The sequence below is a fragment of the Heloderma suspectum genome, chromosome 14 (genome assembly GCF_057233095.1).
Source record: "Heloderma suspectum isolate Gila_16-S chromosome 14, 16-S_ref, whole genome shotgun sequence".
Lineage (NCBI taxonomy): Eukaryota > Metazoa > Chordata > Lepidosauria > Squamata > Helodermatidae > Heloderma > Heloderma suspectum.
Genome location: NC_139471.1, coordinates 25,393,887 through 25,414,263, shown reverse-complemented (window position 1 = coordinate 25,414,263; position 20,377 = coordinate 25,393,887). Strand labels below are relative to the sequence as shown.

The following is a 20,377-nucleotide window of genomic DNA, read 5'->3' as shown; positions in this document are numbered from 1 at the left end:
TTGACAACAATGCAGTGATTACTCGAAGCCAACATGGATTTGTCAAAAACAAGTCCTGCCAGACAAATCTGATCTCATTTTTTGATCAAGTAACCTCCCTTATAGACGGTGGGAATGCTGTAGACATCATATACTTCGACTTCAGCAAAGCTTTCGACAAAGTGCCCCATGATACCCTGATGAGCAAACTAGCTCAAAGTGGGCTAGAGGAAACAACGATCCCGTGGTTCCACAGTTGGCTACAGAATCGGACTCAAAGAGTGTTTATCTTCTCAAACTGGGGAGAGGTAACAAGTGGGGCACCGCAGGGCTCAGTCCTGATCCCAGTGCTCTTCCACATTTTTATTAATGACTTGGTGCAGGGAATGTGGATCAGATTTGCAGATGACACAAAATTGGGCGGATAGCTAATACTTTGGAAGACAGAAACAAAGTTCAAAGTGATCTGGATAGACTGGAGCACTGGGCAGAAAACAACAGAATGACATTTAATAGGGATAAATGCCAAGTTCTGCACCTAGGAAAAAGAAACCCAGTGCACAGTTACAAGATGGGGGATATGTGGCTCAACCACACTACAAGCGAGAAGGAACTGTTGTCGATCACAAGCTGAATATGAGCCAACAATGGGATGTGGCTGCAAAAAAGGCAAATGCTGTTTTGGGCTGCATTAAGAGAAGCATAGCTTCCAAATCCCGGAAAGTAGTAGTTCCCCTCTACTCAGCACTGGTTAGGCCTCATCTGGAGTACTGTGTCCAGTTCTGGGTACCACACTTTTAGAAGGATGCAGAGAAACTGGAGACGGTTCAGAGGAGGGCAACAAAGATGATCGGGGACTGGAAACAAAGCCCTCTGAAGAGAGACTGAAAGAACTGGGCATGTTTAGCCTTGAGAAGAGAAGATTGAGGGGAGATATGATAGCACTCTTAAAGTATTTGAAAGGTTGTCACAGAGAGGAAGGCCAGGATCTCTTCTTGATCATCCCAGAGTGCAGGACATGGAATAATGGGCTCAAGTTACAGGAAGCCAGGTTCCGGCTGAACATCGGGAAAACTTCCTGACTGTAAGAGCAATACGACAATGGAACCAATTACCTGCAGAGGCGGTGGGCTCTCCCACACTGGAGGCCTTCAAGATGAGGCTGGACAGCCATTTGTCAGGGATGCTCTGACATGGATTCCTGCATTGAGCAGGGGTTGGACTCGATGGCCTTGTAGGCCCCTTCCAACCCTACTATTCTATGATTCTATGATCTCTCCATCGGAAACAGCCCCTACCCCCTCCACACACCTCTGGACGAACTGTATATAACAACTAACCAAATGGCCATTGGTCATATATGGTCTTCTGCAGTAGTCTTCATATAATGTTAATAATCTCAATGCTCATATATTATATTAAGAGACAGTACCCTGCCTCTCAGCCTAATTAGCCAAATGTAAGGCACCAGCATTAGTTTTTCAATAATTTTTAACAAGTAATTTTTGTTAGTCTGGTTTGCCAGTGACAGTACTGCTAAGTTGGTATTAGTGTATTGCATTTGGCTAATTGGGCATGCCATTAATATGATGTATTAATAATATTTTTGAACACTACACTCTCAAATTGTTAGGGTTTTTTTACCTCATTATAGATTTACATTAGAACACTGAAAAGTACTTGCCTATGGTCAAGTTCATTTTCATCCTGATTGAAATTCGCTGTTTGTTTTGGGGGATTTGATGGGTAGAAAACTAGGAATGTTCATTTTTATCTGCATTTCAAATAGCCTGGTCAACACTGCCGTACTGCTATATTGAAGTGATGACACTACGAGGTGCTAACATCAACACCAAGCCATTCACTGTTTCAACCCATGTGATTTTATGTGTTGATGCTCACCAACGCAATGTGCCACTACTGTGTGTAAGGACACGTTACACCCTTGACGTAAGTCCTGATCTTACTGGCTGGATAGACCCATCTGAGGAATTCACAGAGGGAGAAATCTAACGTGGTATTGAGGGTAAAAAATCTAGTGCATTCTGGAAAGTGCTGTAGAGAAGGCCGCATTAAAAAGCATTTGAATGAAATCTTATTTGATCTTATTTGAACAGTTCTCTCTTTGAAAGCGTTATTTTATGTGAAAATCAAGAAATCTTAGTTGATTTAATCTTACATGTTTTAATCTGCATGAATTGGACTGTGATTGAAAGCAATAGTTTTGGTGATGCTTCCTTTTTTCTGTTTTTTTTTTTTGGATGATGCTCTGTCTCAGAAGAGCCTAAGCACAATTCTACATATCTATTCAGCAATAAGCTCCCCTGTGTTCAGTGGGAGTTACTTTGAATTAAGCGAGCATAGGATTGCAGCCTGAGCATAGGAAGCTGAGAGGTGGAAGATTCAGGAAGAGGGAAGGAAGTCTTTCTTCACACAGCGCATACTTAAACTCTGGAATTTGCCACTACGAGATGTAGTGATGGCCACCAACTTTTGGAGGGCCTTAAAAGGGGATTGGACAAATCTGAGGTGGCGGCGGTGGTGGCTACTGATGGCTGTATGCTACCTCCAGTATTAGAGGCAGTGTGCCTCTCAATACTAGTGGCTAGGGAACACAAGTAGGAGGGGGCTGTTACCCTCATGTCCTGTCCAGGCTTCCCATAGGCATCTGGTGTATTTATTTTATTTGAAGCATTTTTCTGGTGCTCTTCAGCCAAAAAGTCTCCCAGAGCAGCTTCCAAGCAATCAGTAAAAAATGACAGTCCCTGCCTGTAGACGTACAATCTAAAAAGACACAACACACAAGGAAAAAGGGATGGGGAGAGAAGGGGGGGACAAAAATACTTGGAGCAGGGCTGGTGGAATGGTCCTGCTCTCCCTCTTATCTCCCTCAACTCCTTTGATTGCCACTGTGGAAACAGAATGCAGGACCAGATAGGTTTCGGTCTGATCCAGCGCAGCTCCTCTTATTTTCTTAGGATTGTAACTATGCTCAAAGTATTTGTAACTGAAATAAATGCATAGGTCTTACTCAATTTCCACTTTCTTCTTTGTCCTCTGTTTTCCCCCTTGCGTTGCAATATATGCATTGTCAGACCCTTTGGGCAGGGATCTGTCCACTCAGTAAAGTGGCAGGAACACAGATGATGTTAAATAAATCACGGAAGAGGCATTCTCTCCTTTGTGACAGAGAAGGTGGGATGCCTCTTCCAAGGTGGACCCTGTGGTCTATAGTTATTGTGCATACTTATATTAATAATTTAAAAATTTAAGCTTGTTTGCAGCCTTATTTGTTGACGGTGATTTTAACTGATCAGAATGTTTTTAATTAATTACTCTTACTGATAAATCAACTAAATGTTGCAGCCCTGTTGTTGTGGCCTGGGATTTCTACCGAAAGTAATCCTTTGGATGAAGTTGGTTAGTTTTAAAACAAACAGCCTTTAATCAGTAGATTCAGTGAGCAACACTTCAGCTAATTGATTATTGGGCAGGGGCCAATTTTACTTTTATGTTTGCAAATTTCAATCGGTGCTGGTGTGATATATGGACATGTTTGCTCATTTTTGGAAACTTGGTTGAGGGATGGTATACAAATCTAGTAAGTGACCAAGTAAATAAAAATGTTTCTCATGTGTCGCTCTTAACAGGGAATGAAAAAAGAGGTGGCGTTTTTTGCCTGCAGTGTGCGTGTGTGTGTTGGGGGCGGGGATGGTGTGTGTGATGTATCCCCTGGGCTTTGATGTATTTAGTTGTGTGTTTATTTTACCATTCCTTCACTATCTCTCAAAGTCTGCCCAGTTGTTATTTTGCAAATGTGCACATCTGTTGATATAACCAATATGTATTATGCCAAACCCCAGCGTAGGGCTGTGTGGCAGGCCATGCCCTGGATTTGGGCCTGGTGGTGCTGTGTGGATGTGGGAGCTACCTATGCCTCCATCATGGTCACGGCCAGAGAATGTCATGTGGGGCTGTGGCTGTCTCCATGAGGAATGGCCCAGCACCATGGACCCAGAAGGCATTTCCAGTACACCTCACGGAAAGCAGCACACCCTGAGGAAACCCAACTCCTTGTCTGTGTTCCAGAGGCTATATTGACTTGGGCAGTTATGGGTACAAATGGTGTGTGGGCCTTAATGAAGTTCACACTCCACCACCCTGTGACTCAACTCGTTTTTGTCCAACCTGCCCCCCCCCAGTAGCCTTCTAAAAGACAGTAGGTCGCAAAAGGGTGCCCGCCCCCAGCTACCCCTTTGTGATTTGAGCACTGGACTCAGCAGCGTGACCCAATAGCCTCCAAGCGCCCCTCTCGCTTGCCAGACTTAAGGCATCTGCAGACAACACTGGTAGCAGGGACGATGGCTTCTGGTAGAACAAAGTCAGTGGAGCCTGTTAGGGCCTGTTTTGTAGGCTATGAGGGCAGCGAAGAAGAACTAATGCCACTGTTGTGTCCATGTGGTGCCAGCCGGCGTAGCTTTCCTGCATGGTGAAAGGCCTGTGACCCGTGTGGCCACAGAGATGGACAAAACAATCCGGTGGCATTAGCTGGACACATGGTGGCTACCATCACTTGCATCTGCTTTGACAGTCAAGCAGAAAAAGCTGCCTTCCGCTGAGTCAGATTCCTAGTCCTTCTAGCTCAGTATTGTCTACACCGATTGGCAGCAATGGCTCTCCAGATTTTGGGGCAGGTGTCCTTGCCAGCTACCTGGAGATGTTGGAGGGATTGAACATGCGGCCTTCTGTGTGCCAAGCAGAAGGGGCTCCGCCCTCAACAATGGCTCCTCCCCATTAAGAACATAAGAACCTAAGATGAGCCATGCGGGATCAGACCAAAGGGTCCATCTAGTCCAGCATTCTGCTCACACAGTGGCCAACCAGATGCCAACGGAAACCCACAAGTGAGATGTGAGTGAAAGAGCCCCCTCCTGCCCATGTACCCCAGCAACTGATGGACATAGGCATACTGCCTTTGGTACTGGTGGTAGCACATAGCCATCAGGAGTAGTAGCCACTGATTGCCTTCTTCTCCAGGAATTTGTCTAACCCCCTTTTAAAGCCATCCAGACTGGTGGCCATCACTATGTCTTGTGATAGCAAATTCCATAGTTTGACTATCTGTCCTGAATCTCTCACCAATCAGCTTCATAGGAGGACCCCGTTGGGTTCTAGTATGATGAGAGAGGGAGAAAAATGTCTCCCTATCCACATTCTCTACATCATGCATAATTTTGTACACCTCCATCATGTCTCCCCTTACTTGCCATTTTTCCAAGCTAAGCAATCCCAGCTGTTGTAACCTTCTCTCATAGGGAGATGCTCCAGCCCCTTGATCGTTTTAGTTGTCCTTTAATCCAGCTCTACAATATCTTTTTTAACGTGTGGTGACCAGAACTGGACACAGTATTCCAAGTGTGTCTGCACCATAGATTTGTGTAAAGGCAGTATGACATTGGCAGTTTTATTCTCTGGAGTTTGCCTTTTTTTACAGTGGCTGCACACTGAGCTGGCATTTTCTTCTAGCTCTCCACCACAACCACAAGATCTCTTCTTGGTTGGTGACTGCTAGCCAGATCCCATCAGGTTATACTTGAAGTTGGGATGTTTTGCCCCAACATTGGACTCAGTGGTCTTATAGGCCCCTTCCAACCCTACTATTCTATTTTTCTACGAACATGCATCACTTTACACTTGCTTACATTGAACTGCATTTGCCACTTGTCTGCTGATTCTCCCAGTTTGGAGAGATCCTTTTGGAGCTCCTCACAATCCCTTTTTGTTTTAACCACCCTAAATAATTTGGTGTCATCGGCAGACTTGGCCACTTCACTGCTCACTCCTAATTCCTGATCATTTATGAACATGTTGAAAAGCATTGGTCCCAATACAGTTCTCTGTGGGATCCCACTATTTACTTCCCCCCATTGGGAATATTTACCATTTATTCCTGCTCTCTGCTTTCTGTTCTTTAACCAGTTACTGATCCATGAGAGGGCCTCTCCTCTTATTCCATGACTGCTGAGTTTGCTCAGGAACTGTTGCTGAGGGACTTTATCAAAAGCCTTTTGGAAGTCCAAGTAAACACTGTCTACCGGATCACCGCTGTCCACATGATGCATTGACACTCTCAAAGAACTCTAAGAGGTTAGTGAGACAGGACTTTGTGGAAGCCATGTTGATTCTTTTTCAGCAGTGCTTGTCCTTCTATATGCGTATTAATTTAATCTTTAGTAGTGCTTTCCATCAGTTTACCCAGAACAGATGTTAAGCTAACCGGCCTGTAATTTCTTAGATCCCTTTGTAAAAATTGGTGTTACGTTGGCCATCTTCCAGTCCTCTGGTTCAGAGGCTGATCTTAGGGACATGTTGCATATTGTTGTCAGAAGATCAGCAATTTCACATCTGAGTTCTTTAAGAACTCTGGGATGGATTCCATCTGGGCCAGATGATTTATTTGCTTTCAATTTATCAATAAAGCTGAGAACTTCATCTTTTGCCACCATTATTTGCTTCAGTTCTTCAGACTCCCTTCCTGAAAACATCAGGTCAGGCACAGGTAACTGTCCCATATCTTCTGCAGTGAAGACGGATGAAAAGAATTCATTCAGCTTCTCTCCAATCTCCCTGTCCTCCTTCAGTACTCCTTGAACTCCCTTGTCATCCAACGGTCCAACTGCCTCCCTAGCTGGTTTCCTGCTTCTGATACATTTAAAGAATTCTTTATTGTTGGCCTTGATGTTGTTAGCTATATGCTCCTCAACATGCTTTTTGGCATCTCTTATTCTCTGCTGGCATCGCCTCTGTGCAAGCTTGTGCTGCCTTTTCTTTTCCTCACTTGGGCAAGGCCTCCATTTTCTGAAGGAAGCCCTCATTTCTCCAATAGCTTCCCTGATGCTGCTCGTCAACCATGCCAGTGGCCTCTTGGACGTGGAGCTTCCTTCCCTAACCTGTGGCATGCATTTTAGCTGGGCTTTTGTCATTGTGGTTTTGAGCAACCTCCAAGCATTCTGGAGGGGGTTAACCCTCTCGACTCCCCCTTTCGGCATCCTTTCCATTGAGAAGCCTCATGAGAGTGTTGCACCCTTGGTTGTGGCTCAGCTTGCTTTTACCCGAGGATGTGGACTGGAGTTCTTTGAGGCACTTAGCGGGCTGCTCGTGTGCCACCTGCCCTCCTTGGGTGGTTTTAGCTTGCTGGGCTGGGCTGGGCCGGGCTGGCTGTTGTGGACCTGGAGGTTGGTGGCTCTCGTCAGGGGAGGGTTGTCCTGCCGCCTTTGAAGGAGCCAGCTGTGAGGCCTCCAGGAAGCCCGTCCCCTGGCCCTTGCTTGTCTTCATCTCTGCAGCTCCTTTTCTTTGGGACATCCTCCCCGGGGAAGACAGCGAGGTTGGCTCTTCCCTTCCAGGAGGGGGTTCAGATTCTCTTGGTGCAGGCAGGAGCCCCTTCCGCTGGTGTCTTAGTGAGCGCCACAAGCCGCTCGTGCCTGCAAGGGGGGGGGCTTATTTTGCTTTACTTATGGCACCATTTGCATCGGGCTGATCTCCACGTGTGCTCTTGGAGGTGGTTGGGTCCTTGCTCCGTGGCCTTGCGTGCAGGAGGACCCAGGGACAGCCATCCCCAGGACTTGGAGAGATGCTGCCTGTTGGGGGTGGGGTTGGGATTCCAGGGATGGGAGGGGCCCGGAGTATGAAAACTTACAGCATGTTACGGATTAAAGCTCTTGCTGGCAGCCACTCCGCCTTGGGAGAGGCATCTCCACCTTCTGGAATAGAGAAAGAGCTGCACAAAAGCGGGGGGCCACCCGGCGATTGGGGCACGGGGGGGGCCTCCTGGGGAATCCTGGACGGCAGGGTTGGCTCTGGCCTGAGTCCCCCCTTGGGCTGGGGCATGGTCCGTGGTTTGGCTCGGAATAATAAGGTAGCTTCCGCGGCCCCCCTGAGCATCCCTGTGGGTGGGGAATCCCTTGGCCTAATTCCATGTGGTCTGAGAGGCGGCAGGGGCAGAGCGAGCGCAGCCTTGCAGTGCTGCAAGTGGTGCCGGCTATGTACTCTGGCTCCGCCCACCACCAGTCTGGCTCCGCCCACCATCACCCACAGGCCCCCCCCCACTTTTCCCCTAGGTAACGGCCCTTCATAGGAAGAAGGTTCCCTGTCCCTGGGTTAGAACCTGTGACGGGGTGTAAATGTAATAATGCGTTCTCTTTTGGCTTGTTAAAAAAAACCAGCCAGTTGATCAGCTAAAATTCTTGAATTGGTTGATAGCCCCACTTCATTTTAAGATTTCACGTTGATATCTATGCCTGAATGCCCCCCCCCCTTATGCAGCCCCACTTCCTTGTTGGTTCTTTCTCTGGTGTTTGGGTCGAAGGGCTACCATATCCACTGATCTCCGCAGTTGTGGACTGAATGCTGCCAGGATTGCTTCTCCTGCCCATTGGGAGCCCGTTAGGATGGATTGAGTTTGCAGGAACATGGGGCATGCAGTTCTTGTAACTCGTCGAGAATTTCAGAAGGTGGTGCAACATTCATTTTTGACAGATGCCAGAATTTCTTCTTACCAGAAATCCATATTTCCGTTTTTCAAAACTGTTAATTTCAGCTCTGTTTTGCTTTACGCTAAACAAAAATACACACCGACAGTCCCGGGTTCCCATCCCCCACATGTCCAGTTAAAGAGGTTCAGGGAGCAGGTGACAGAAAAGACCCTTTCTCAGCCACCCTTGGTCTGCCTGAGAGAGCCACAGCTTGACTGCAGTCGGAGGAGATAATGCTGGATTAGATGGAGGCATGGTCTGACTTGGTGTATGTATGAAAAAGTTCTTTTGTATTTTTAAAAACAGCTGAACAAGTCCCAGATGAATTTGAGTTCTGGTTGTGCTTCTTCTGTGAGCATTAACAAACCCTGGGTTAGAAAGTCAAGTACATGTAGCACCCCTTTTTGGAGAATGCAGATATGGCTACAGTGATCCATGCCTTAATCACCTCCTCTTCAGATTATTGCAACATGCTCTACATGGGGCTGGCCTTGAAGACTGTTCAGAAATTGCAGCTAGCGCAAAATGCAGCAGCCAGATTGCTTTCTGGTGCACACTTCGTTGACCATGTTGCATTGCTTGTATATCAACTCCACTGGCTGCCAGTCTGTTTCAATGTGCCCTTGTATGGCTTGGTAGCAGAACATCTGAAAGACTGCCACTTCCCATTTTATTTATTTATTTGCTTTATATACTGCATTATTACCAAAATAATGGCATGCACTTCCCTTACATTGCTTAAATTTAAGGGGAAATAGCAAAGGTACTGAAAACGGTTGACACACTAATAAATTTTAGTAACCCAAAGAACTGGCTGCGATGTGCTGACTGCCACTAGTCTGTTTCACTAGAGATCAGCTCTTTTCCACTAAGGTTGTTGGGGCACCTTCTGTTTCATTGCATGAGTTCTATTTTCTGTAGAAAAATTGAAGAGTGGGAAAGAGGCAGCCCCATGTAGAGTCCATTGTTGTTCAGTCGTTCAGTCGTGTCCGACTCTTCGTGACCCCATGGACCATAGCACGCCAGGCCTTCCTGTCCTGCGCTCTCTCCCGGAGCGTGCTCAAGTTCATATTCATTGCATCCGTGATGCTATCTAGCCATCTCATCCTCTGCCGTCCCCTTCTCCTTTTGCCTTCAGTCTTTCCCAGCATCAGGGTCTTTTCCAGGGAGTTTTCTCTTCGCATTAGGTGGCCAAAATATTGGCGCTTCAGCTTCATTATCTGTCCTTCCAATGAGCACTCAGGGTTGATTTCCTTTAGGATGGACTGATTGGACCTCCTTGCAGTCCAGGAGACTCGTAACAGTCTTCTCCAGCACCACAGTTCGAAAGCATCAATTCTTCGGCGCTCAGCCTTCCTTATAGTCCAGCTCTCACATCCATACATTACTACTGGGAAAACCATAGCTTTGATTAGACGGACCTTTGTCGGCAAGGTGATGTCTCTGCTTCTTACTATGCTGTCTAGGTTGGCCATAGCTTTCCTCCCAAGGAGCAAGCGTCTTTTAATTTCATGGCTACAGTCACCGTCTGCGGTGATCTTGGAGCCCAAGAAAGTAAAATCTGTCACTGCTTCCATTTCTTCCCCTTCTATATGCCAGGAAGTGATGGGGCCAGATGCCATGATCTTAGTTTTTTTAATGTTGAGTTTCAAACCAGCTTTTGCACTCTCCTCTTTCACCCTCAACAAGAGGCTCTTGAGATCCTCTTCGCTTTCTGCCATTAGGGTGGTATCGTCTGCATATCGGAGGTTGTTGATAATTCTCCCAGCAATCTTAATTCCGACCTCTGATTCATCCAACCCGGCATTTCTCATGATGTACTCTGCATATAAGTTAAATAAGCAGGGTGACAATATGCAGCCTTGTCGTACTCCTTTCCCAATTTTGAACCACTCGGTTGTTCCATGTCTGGTTCTTACTGTTGCTTCTTGACCCTCGTACAGGTTTCTCAGGAGACAGGTAAGGTGGTCTGGTACTCCCATCACTTTAAGAATTTGCCACAGTTTGTTGTGATCCACACAATCAAAGGCTTTAGCGTAGTCAATGAAGCAGAAATAGACGTTTTTCTGGAATTCTCTTGCTTTCTCCATGATGCAGCGAATGTTGGCGATTTGATCTCTAGTTCCTCTGCCTCTTCTAAACCCAGCTTGTACTTCCGGTAGTTCTCGGTTCGCATACTGCTGAAGCCTAGCTTGTAGGATTTTGAGCATCACCTTCCTGGCATGTGAAATGAGCGCAATGGTGCGGTAGTTTGAACACTCTTTGGCGTTGCCCTTCTTTGGAATTGGAATGTAAACTGATCTTTTCCAGTCTTGTGGCCACTGTTGAGTGTTCCAGATTTGTTGGCATATTGAATGCAGCACTTTAACAGCATCATCTTTTAGGATTTTAAATAGCTCGGCTGGAATACTGTCATCTCCGCTAGCTTTATTGTTACTAATGCTTCCTAAGGCCCACTTGACTTCACTCTCTAGGATGTCCGGCTCAAGTTCAGTGACCGCACTATCATGGCTATCAGGGACATTCAGCTCTTTCCTGTATAGTTCTTCTGTGTATTCTTGCCACCTCTTCTTAATCTCATCTGCTTCTGTTAGGTCCCTGCCTTCTTTGTCCTTTATCATGCCCATCTTTGCACAAAATGTTCCCTTGAGATCTCCGATTTTCTTGAAGAGATCTCTAGTCTTTCCCATTCTGTTGTTTTCTTCGATTTCTTTGCATTGTTCACTTAAGAAGGCCTTCTTGTCTCTCCTTGCTATTCTCTGGAACTCTGCATTCAGTTGGGTATATCTTCCCCTTTCTCCCTTGCTTTTCGCTTCCCTTCTTTCGTGAGCTACTTGTAAAGCCTCATCAGACAGCCACTTTGCTTTCTTGCAATTCTTTTTCTTTGGGATGGATTTCGTTGCTGCCTCCTGAACAATGTTACGGACCTCCGTCCATAGTTCCTCAGGCACTCTGTCTATCAGGTCTAATCCCTGAAATCTATTCCTCACCTCCACTGTATATTCATCAGGGATATGATTTAGGTCATACCTGAACGGTTTAGTGGTTTTCCCGACGTTCTTCAATTTAAGCCGAAATTTTGCAAGAAGCAGCTCATGATCTGAGCCACAGTCAGCTCCAGGTCTTGTTTTTACTGACTGTATGGAGCTTCTCCATCTTTGGCTGCAAAGGACATAATCAATCTGATTTCGATATTGACCATCTGGTGATGTCCATGTGTAGAGTCGCCTCTTGTGCTGTTGGAAAAGAGTGTTTGCTATGATCAGCATGTTCTCTTGGCAAAACTCTATTAGCTTTTGTCCTGCTTCATTTTGTACACCAAGGCCATGCCTGCCTGTTATCCTTGACTTCCTACTTTAGCATTCCAATCCCCTATGATGAAGAGGACGTCTTTTTTTGGTGTTAGTTCTAGAAGGTGTTGTAGGTCTTCATAGAACTGATCAACCTCAGCTTCTCCGGCCTCAGTGGTTGGGGCATAGACTTGAATTACTGTGATGTTGAATGGTTTGCCTTGGATGTAACTAAAGCGTGGGTCACTGCGGCCAGATCAGACATCTCTTGGAATAGGCGCAGCTGGCGCACTAGCCTCAGCTGTGCAAATGCACTGCTGGCCACCGCCGAGACATGGGCATCCAGGCTCAGGGCTGACTTCAGGAGCACCGAGCCTGCGGCTTCAAGGGGAGTGTAACCCCCTCCAACACAGGTTGATCTGCCTTTGGATGGACCAGGAACACCTCGGGGTGAAACTTCAACCTGCCCATAGTTTAAGATCCTCTTTGGACGCCCGGACTTCCGGTTCGAACCAATGTCGCTCTGGTAGCATCCCACGGGCGCTCTGTGGGAGCTTTCTCAAACAGCTTTTTAAAGGGTTGAAAAACCTTTTCATTCCCCCCTGGAATTAAAGGGGGGGCAAGGCAACATCTGGATAATATCTTGAAGAAAAGTACCCCCCTCAAGATAGTGGTGGGGCTGGATTCCAGGATTATCTCCCCAGAGCTTTACCAACGCAAAAAGCTGTACTGAGACTCCTATTTCATAGGAGAAAACAGGGCTGATGTGTTCCATAATAATATATGCTTTAAGAAATATCAGCAGCTTCTGAGGGATGATTTAAGAAATGTTAACAGTATTTGAGAACATCTGAGGACCTTCAAGATCTGTTTGAGAGAAACATGTCTGCGCCGAGGAGAAGAAAGGAACTGGCATCAACTCCCCCCGCATCCCCTGTGTCAAAAGTTTCGGGAACAGAAGATATAGGGGAATTATTTACTCTGATAAACACTTTATCTTCTCAATTTACGGAGCAAGCCGAAAGGTTGGATTTAATCTAAAATTCCATTACTGCCTTGCAAGGAGCTGTAGATTTAATTAATGCGTCATGGCAAAAAATGGAGACGACTAGAAGACCGAGTGGCAGGAAATGAAACTACGACACAAATTTGTTTTAAAAATGCCTGATAGAATTTCTCAACTGGAGGCCTTCACGAGAAGATCCAATGTACATATTATTGGGATTAAAAATCTGTCTAATGATGTAAAATTGCCTATTTTTGTGGATAAACTTTTCATGAGATACTCCCTATCCCATCTGATTATTTACTTGATATTCAGCAGGCATTTCGTGTGCCAAATGCGAAAGGGACTGACTACACAATCATAGTCCAATTTGCAAAAGTCTCCACAAAGAATTATATCCTGCGTTTGGCAAGAGAGGGTGGAAGCCTTTCCTGGAAACAAGATAAAGTTATATTATTTCCAGACTACATCAAAGAGGTGGCGAATAAAAGAAGGCAATTTATCAAAGCAAAAAATACAGTAAAACAAATGAACTTACAATATTGCTTAAAATACCCTGCTACACTTTGTATCGTGTCTGAAGGTCAGATGAAGAAGTTTCTAAATCATGAAATGGCGGAGGCATGGCTGAACGTAAAAATGCGTGAGAATTCTGTTACAACCCCATGAACTAGAATCCTTAAACAAGCTTTGTTAACTGCTTGTGTTTAGTCTACATGATCCAGGCTAGGTCAGAAGATAAATGATTATACATATATTCATTTATTCTCTTTCATCCTTTTTTTTCTTGCTTTTCTTTATATTTTTTATTTCAAAATAGATATGGTATGCTGTATTTAAATTTATTGTTTGAGGGTAATTGTGCACATGCATTTATATATAAAATATATTACTGATTGTTGAAGATTTATTTTAAGTTACATTATTATATAACACTAATTATTATTATTATTATTATTATTATTATTATTATTATTTATGTAAGCTACTGGGAATGAACTGTAGACCTGTTTCTTTGATATAAGATTGACGATATGATAATGAAATATAAGGTTGTTTATTAAACTGTAAGATTGTTAAGGTTATAGATACAGTTTTTAAAATAGAATGGCATCAGTGGCCGGGGGGTATTGGGAGTTTAAACTTAATTCTTTAAAGGGGAGGGAAGGGGAAAGAATCTTCTTTTTTCTTCACTTCCTTCCTCCCTTTTCCTTTTCTTTTTCTTTTTCCTTCTCTTTTTGTTATTGTGGTGTCCTCATCAGAATATTGTATTGTCGGGAAATTGTAGTATTGATCAGGTTGTTGGTAATTTGGGTATTGTTTATTTCATTTATAAAGATAAAATAAATAAAAATATATTTTAAAAAAAGAAGATCCTCTTTGGACGCCCTTCTACATGTGCTGCCACCAAGAAAGGCTAGGTTGATGGGAAGATGGGACAGGGCCTTCTTTGTGGCAGCTCTCCACTTGTGGAACTCTCTCCCAAGGCAGGTTAGACTGGCCCCTTCTTTGTTCAGTGTTAGGCAGTTCATACTTTTTTGTTCCACATGGCTTTTTAATATTTTAAATGTATTAGCAGCACACTCTGTTTTTAAGATTGCCTCCTGCTCTTAATTGTGCTATGGGCGATGCTTTCAAGTTTTTTCATTGTTTTAAGTTGCTTTAAGTTTTAATTGTAAGTCACCTTGGGGGTCCTGTTTGGGCTTAAAGGCAACTCAAACGTTCATACATGCATTTGATTTCATTTAAAAAAACACCATTAATTTTACAAGTGGAAGAGCAACTGCCAGTGGTGAGTTTTCCCTGGAATGCCCTGGTAAAATGGGAAGCCCTAGGCAAGCCTTCTGTAACCTGGTGCTCTGCCCTAGTCATCCTAACATGTCTGGAGGGTGCTGGGTTGGAGATGGGTGCCCAAGACAAACCGGATTGTTTGCCAAAATCTTAACTGTTTCAGCTCCTGTTCTGTATAACCTCCACCTTTTGCCTGGGCCCTTTATTGCAGGTACTTTGCCAAGAAAAATGAGATTCTTCAATGTGTGCAAATAGCATAATGTTCATATTTTTAATCTGTGGCATAATTCTGAGCAATGAATGCGTGGCACAGGAGGCTTGTATATTGTCACTTGCCTATGTAGCAGGTTAGTCTTCAGTGGACTGGGAAGTCCTGTGGGTTTATTTGCCGAGGTGGGCCACCAAGGAACCTTTCCAAGTTCTCCCCCTGCAGCTTCTGTGCTATCACTCATTTTTTCACCTGGCTTTAAAAATAATTTGCATGCCCTCGCCTGGAAAGCGGAGGCGCTAATTCTGCATCCAGTGCCGATGCCTTTTTTTGCGTGGGCTGGTTGTGGAATGGTGACACACGTCTGCTCCCGATCAGAGCCATCTCTTTGAATTGTGCCTGGAGCCAGGATTGGCGGCGGGCGGGGGCACCATGCAGTGTGTCTGCTGATGTTGAGTGATGCAAAATAAATTTCCAAGTATCTGCTTGATTTGTATCGAATACACAGGTTTCCTTGGTGCTAGATAGGAACATTAGCCAAACATTTGGGGGAGAGGGAAGGAGCGGTCTTTGTTTAGGGTAGCACCTCCGCAAACCACATAAAACAAATGCCAGCCCTTCAAATCTGTGAGACTCTTGAACTTGTGGATGTACATACAGAATTGCAGCAGCTAACAAATGGCCCAAGCTTTGAATCGCTGTTATGTTCAGACGTGTTCCTCAGTTGATGGTTGAGCCCTCTTTCAGCGGCCCTGCAACGTCAGCTTATCTGATTGTTTTGGTGTTGTGAAGACTAGCAAAGCCTTTAACTTTTTCCCAGCAAACACTGAATGCGACAAATGCAGGAAGTATTGCAAAATACATAAGTTTTGAAACCTGCTGCCATAGGGTGTGGTGATGGCTTTAAAAGGGGGTGAAACCAATTCATGTGGGAGAAGGGGTGGGTGGGGCATATCCAATGAGCGTTAGCCATGATGGCTCCGCAGAACCTCCAGACTCAGAGGCAGCGTCCATGGCTCAAAGGCAGAGCCCCTGCTCTGTGTGCAGAAGGTCCTGGGTTCAATCCACCGCAGCATCTCCAGATAAGGCAGGAAAAAGCCCTGCCTGCAACTCTGGAGAGCCACGGCTGCCAGTCCGTGTAGTTGGACTATGGGCAGCTTCCTATGTTCCTGTGGCAGTGTGCCTGAATATTAGCTGTGGGGGGGGGGGCAGCTGTGTGGGGGGGTGTTTTTTATCCTGCCTTCTTTCCCTCTTGGAAGGAACTCAAGATGGCTTACGTGGTTCTTCTACTCAGCACTGGTTAGGCCTCATCTGAAGTACTGTGTCCAGTTCTGGGCATCGCACTTTAAGAAGGATGCAGACAAACTGGAGAGGGTTCAGAGGAGGGCAACGAAGATGATCAGGGGACTGGAAACAAAGCCCTATGAGGAGAGACTGAAAGAACTGGGCATGTTTAGCCTTGAGAAGAGAAGACTGGGGGGAGATAGAACGGCGCTCTTCAAGTACTTGAAAGGTTGTCCCAGAGAGGAAGGCTAGGATCTCTTCTCAGTCTTCCCAGAGTGCAGGACACAGAATCATGGGCTCAAGTGACAGGAAGCCGGATTCCGGCTGAGCATCAGGAAAAACTTCCCAACTGTAAGAGCAATACGACAATGGAACCCATTCCCTGGGGAGGCGGTGGGCTCTCCCACACTGCAGGCCTTCAAGATGAGGCTGGACAGCCATTTGTCAGGGATGCTCTGACTTGGATTCCTGCACTGAGCAGGGGATTGGACTCGATGGCCTTGTAGGCCCCTTCCAGCCCTACTATTCTATGATTCTGTGATTCCTCCTCTCCATTTTATCCTCACAACCCTGTGAGGTAGTAAGAGTCAGGGGCTGGCCAAGGTCACCCCATGAGCTTCATGGTCAGGTGGCGACTAGAACCCGGATCTCCTGCGTCCCAGTCCAACACTCTAACTACTACACCACACTAGCTCTCACTGTTGCCTGTTGTCCTGCTTGTGGGCATCCTCAAGGCATCGGGTTGCAACGGTACAATTTGGGCAGGATAACCCAGAAGGGTGCAGCCAGCAAGTAAACAAAGAAATAGCCTAAATTCTTGAACACAGTGGCTCATACGTAGAGTATGGCTGGTGCCAGTGACTTACCTTTCACAGGAGAGTTGGAAAAGGTACAGAAAAGGGCAGGCGAAATGATCAAAGGGCTGCAGCAACTCCCCTATAAGGAAAGGTTATAACATCTGGGGCTGTTCAGCTGAGGGAAAAGGCGAGTAAGGGAGACACGATAGAGCTGTACAAAATTATGCCTGGTGTGGAGAAGGAGACATTTTTCTCCTTCTCCCATAATACTAGAACCCAATGGGGTCTTCCTATGAAGCTGATTGGTGGGAGATTCAGGACAGATAAAAGGAAAGAGTTCCTCACACAGCACGTAGTCAAACTACGGAATTTGCTACCACAACATGTAGTGATGGCCACCAACTTAGATGCTTTAAAAGGGGGTCAGGCAAATTCCTGGAGGAGAAGGCTGTCAATGGCTACTAGTCCGCGTGGCTCTATATTGCCTCCAGTATCAGAGGAACATGAGAGGCGGGGCGCCCTTGTGCTAATGTCCTGCTTGTGGGCTTCCCATGGGGCCATCTGGTTGGCCACTGTGTGAACCAAATGCTGAGCTAAATGCCTGAGGGCTCTTCTTAGTTCTTACCTTTGCTTTAACACCTCCCATCTGATTATTTCTAGTGGTTGTTTTTAATTGTTCCAGACTTAACATTTAAAATGCACGGGTTTTCTTTGTTTTTTACCCTTCTAGACTTCTTTGCACATTTTATGGGAAAGTAGATAATGGATCTTATAAAGAAATGTTTCTTGGGAAGCTTTGAGGCCTGCTGCTAGGCAAATACAGGAAATCAGTTAATCTGTGTTAAGGAGCCACTACCCGCCTCCATGTTTCTGCCAAGTATTTGTATGGTTTTGTGTCCGATTTGTGTCTTAACTTGCTTGTACGCCACTTCAGTTATTTTTTGCAGAACAACAGGGTAGAAATACGCAGGACAGCTGGCCACTGGGGAGTGCTGGGGGCTTGACTTATTCTGGACCTTTGGTCTGATCTGGCAGGGCTCTTCCCATGGTCTTAAGGCCACCTTCCGTGGTGTTCGGCTTGCCAGAGATGGCCAGGCTGGCACTGTGGGAGGAGGGTGGGTCCTCCAGACCAGGCTCAGTCATGGCAGCTGGAGCTTGGGTGCATACAGAGCCAGCTTCAGAAGCTTATTCACCCCATTGGCTGGGTTGGGGCAGAAGGTCAGGCACCTACCAATTATACAAAGCTCATCCAATCAAGAGGCCTTGTACTGCTGGCCAATCACAGGGGCTGGTGTTCCCTTCCATGCCTGATGAGGCCTAAATTTGCAGTCCATGGCAGCTCTAGACCAGGGGTGGGCAGTCTGTCATCCTCCGGATGTTCTTGAACTGCCACTCCTATAATCCCTGACTATTGGCCATGCTGGCTGAGGCTTATGGGATTTGTAGTCCAAAATAGCTGGAGGGAACCAGGTTGGCTTCCCCTAATGTTCAGGTGTCCAAGGTGTTTGGACAGGGATGTTCTAAGCCACCACTTGCCAGGTTCCTGGTCTGAACCTATAGAGAGCCTCAACACTTGGGTGGTATTTTATTTATTACATTTATACACTCAAAAGCCAAAGCTCTCTGGGTGGTATCGAAACAAACCCAAACAAAGAAATAAATAGTGATGGCGAATGTTGACAAACGTATGCGCTGTAAGACTTCTGTGATTTTTGCAACAGGGAGGGTCTCTCTCTCTGACTTGAGTCAAGCTTGTTTCAACCACTGTGGCTTTAAACCTCTGAGGCAGATTCCCTTTTGCACCTGGCTTGCTAGGTAGGCCAGAGTGAGAGCCCGATATGTCTTGTAGCAGCTCTTTGGCCGAAGGGCTGCAACGTTCAGTATCTGCTCGCAGCAAGAGTGCGAAAGGCCTGCCTGCTGCCAAGGGCTCGCTGGGCAACTTTCAGTTTGTGCAATTCAGCCTCCCTTCCTTTCCGCATGTTGCTGGGGGGGCACCAGAAGAGCCGAGCAGCCCACACCAGAGCCCCTCCAGGGCGAAAATCATGTTAGTCTTTTGCAGCAAAACAAAGTCTTCTGCTACCTTAACAAGAGTATTAGATCAATACTAATTTGTATCCTGAGTTTCTGTTTCAAATAATTAATGCATATTATTAATTCAGATAATTTATAAATATTAATTTATATTAGGGATTTATACCAAATCCTTCAATGAGTGCCCAGGGTAGTTTGCAAAGAATCACCATTTATAATAGCATCAAATTTAAACCAAAAGATTTAAGACAAGACAGTATAAAAGAGCCTCATAAAAAAAAAGAAAGAAAACTGGCAGGATTAGGAAGCCTAGGAAGAAGATATATAACGACTTTTCCTTGGTGCTGAAATGACATCAGAGTAAGTGCCAGACGAGCCTTCCGAGGTTGGGGGGCTGCCACTGAGAAGTGCTTCTCCCCAGTTTTCACTGGCCAGACCTCAGAATCAAAGCAGCTTAGGATAAAAGTAGGGAAATACAATTCAGAGCAGCTGAAGAAGGTGGAAGCTGAAACTATCAAATGGTAGCAGCTGAAATATTATTAAACAGTAGCACAAAAATAAAACCTCCAGCCGATAGCACTGAATATTTCAAAACATCTTGTGGCAGTGGCTGCATCAGATGCAGGAAGCGACGTCCTCAGTTGGCAGATATGTACAAGTCTAAGGAGAGAAACTGGAAAATGTGGGGCCAAATGGCCATGGACTGTCGGAGGTCCCGTCAGTGACAATTTTATGGGAATCTTCAGTGCGTGCATGAGAAGCTCAGTGACCACAACAGCAATAGTGGGACAATGTATTCATCCTGGCTTTGTTATGTTTAGATAACACCTTTGGTGGGAGAGGCAGCCATTGTCCCGATTTAGGACTGAACAAATAGAAACAAATTTCTGCTACATTCTCCTGTGGCCTCTTTACTCACCTGGCCACAGCCTCCCCCTAAGAAGTTCTTCGCCAGCCTTTTACCCAATCCACCTTCCCTTCCCTGGTTGTCAGCAACATTCTGTGACTGAACCTTTCCCAGATTGGATAGCATGAACCTTCTGATAAATCGCAGGAGCTCGGCCAGGACTTAAAATGCACACATCTGGGAGGCTGTTTTTATTCCTCTTAACTATGTTAATCATTATGCCCCTTACCTGTTGCGGCTTTCCATCCCTTCATGTCATGGTTTTGGGGCCAGTGCTGCTTGCTTAAGGCTTCATTTTTATGTGTTTTTCTGATCTTACACAGAATATCCTGAAGGTTTGGGCAGTCTAACCCCATTTTAAGTGTCCACAGAAGCCCCATTTCTCCTTCTTTGTGTAAGCAGGACAAATGCTTAATTTTTGATGGATTGCTGTGAGTTATGGGTGCTGCAATGGCATTTCTGCAGCCAACCGCTGTATAAGAAACAAACTTAAAAGGGGGCAGCGGTTCCTTTCGTAATTATGACAATCTTTATCTCTCCTTCTGTTCTAGCC

The 20,377-nt window shown here is 45.6% G+C and overlaps 1 protein-coding gene across 28 annotated transcripts in view; it reads left to right on the top strand.

Annotated features, from left to right (window-relative positions):
* ZNF618 (zinc finger protein 618) overlaps positions 1-20,377 on the top strand; it is a 145,812-nt gene that overhangs the window by 48,451 nt on the left and 76,984 nt on the right. For 3 of the 28 annotated variants that reach the window (XM_084821494.1, XM_084821500.1, XM_084821493.1), the window contains exon 2: positions 5,959-6,126. The exons of the other annotated variants lie outside the window; for them this stretch is intronic. The gene's annotated coding sequence lies outside the window, so the exon portion shown is untranslated. The remainder of the gene's footprint in view (positions 1-5,958; positions 6,127-20,377) is intronic. 28 annotated transcript variants of the gene reach the window in all.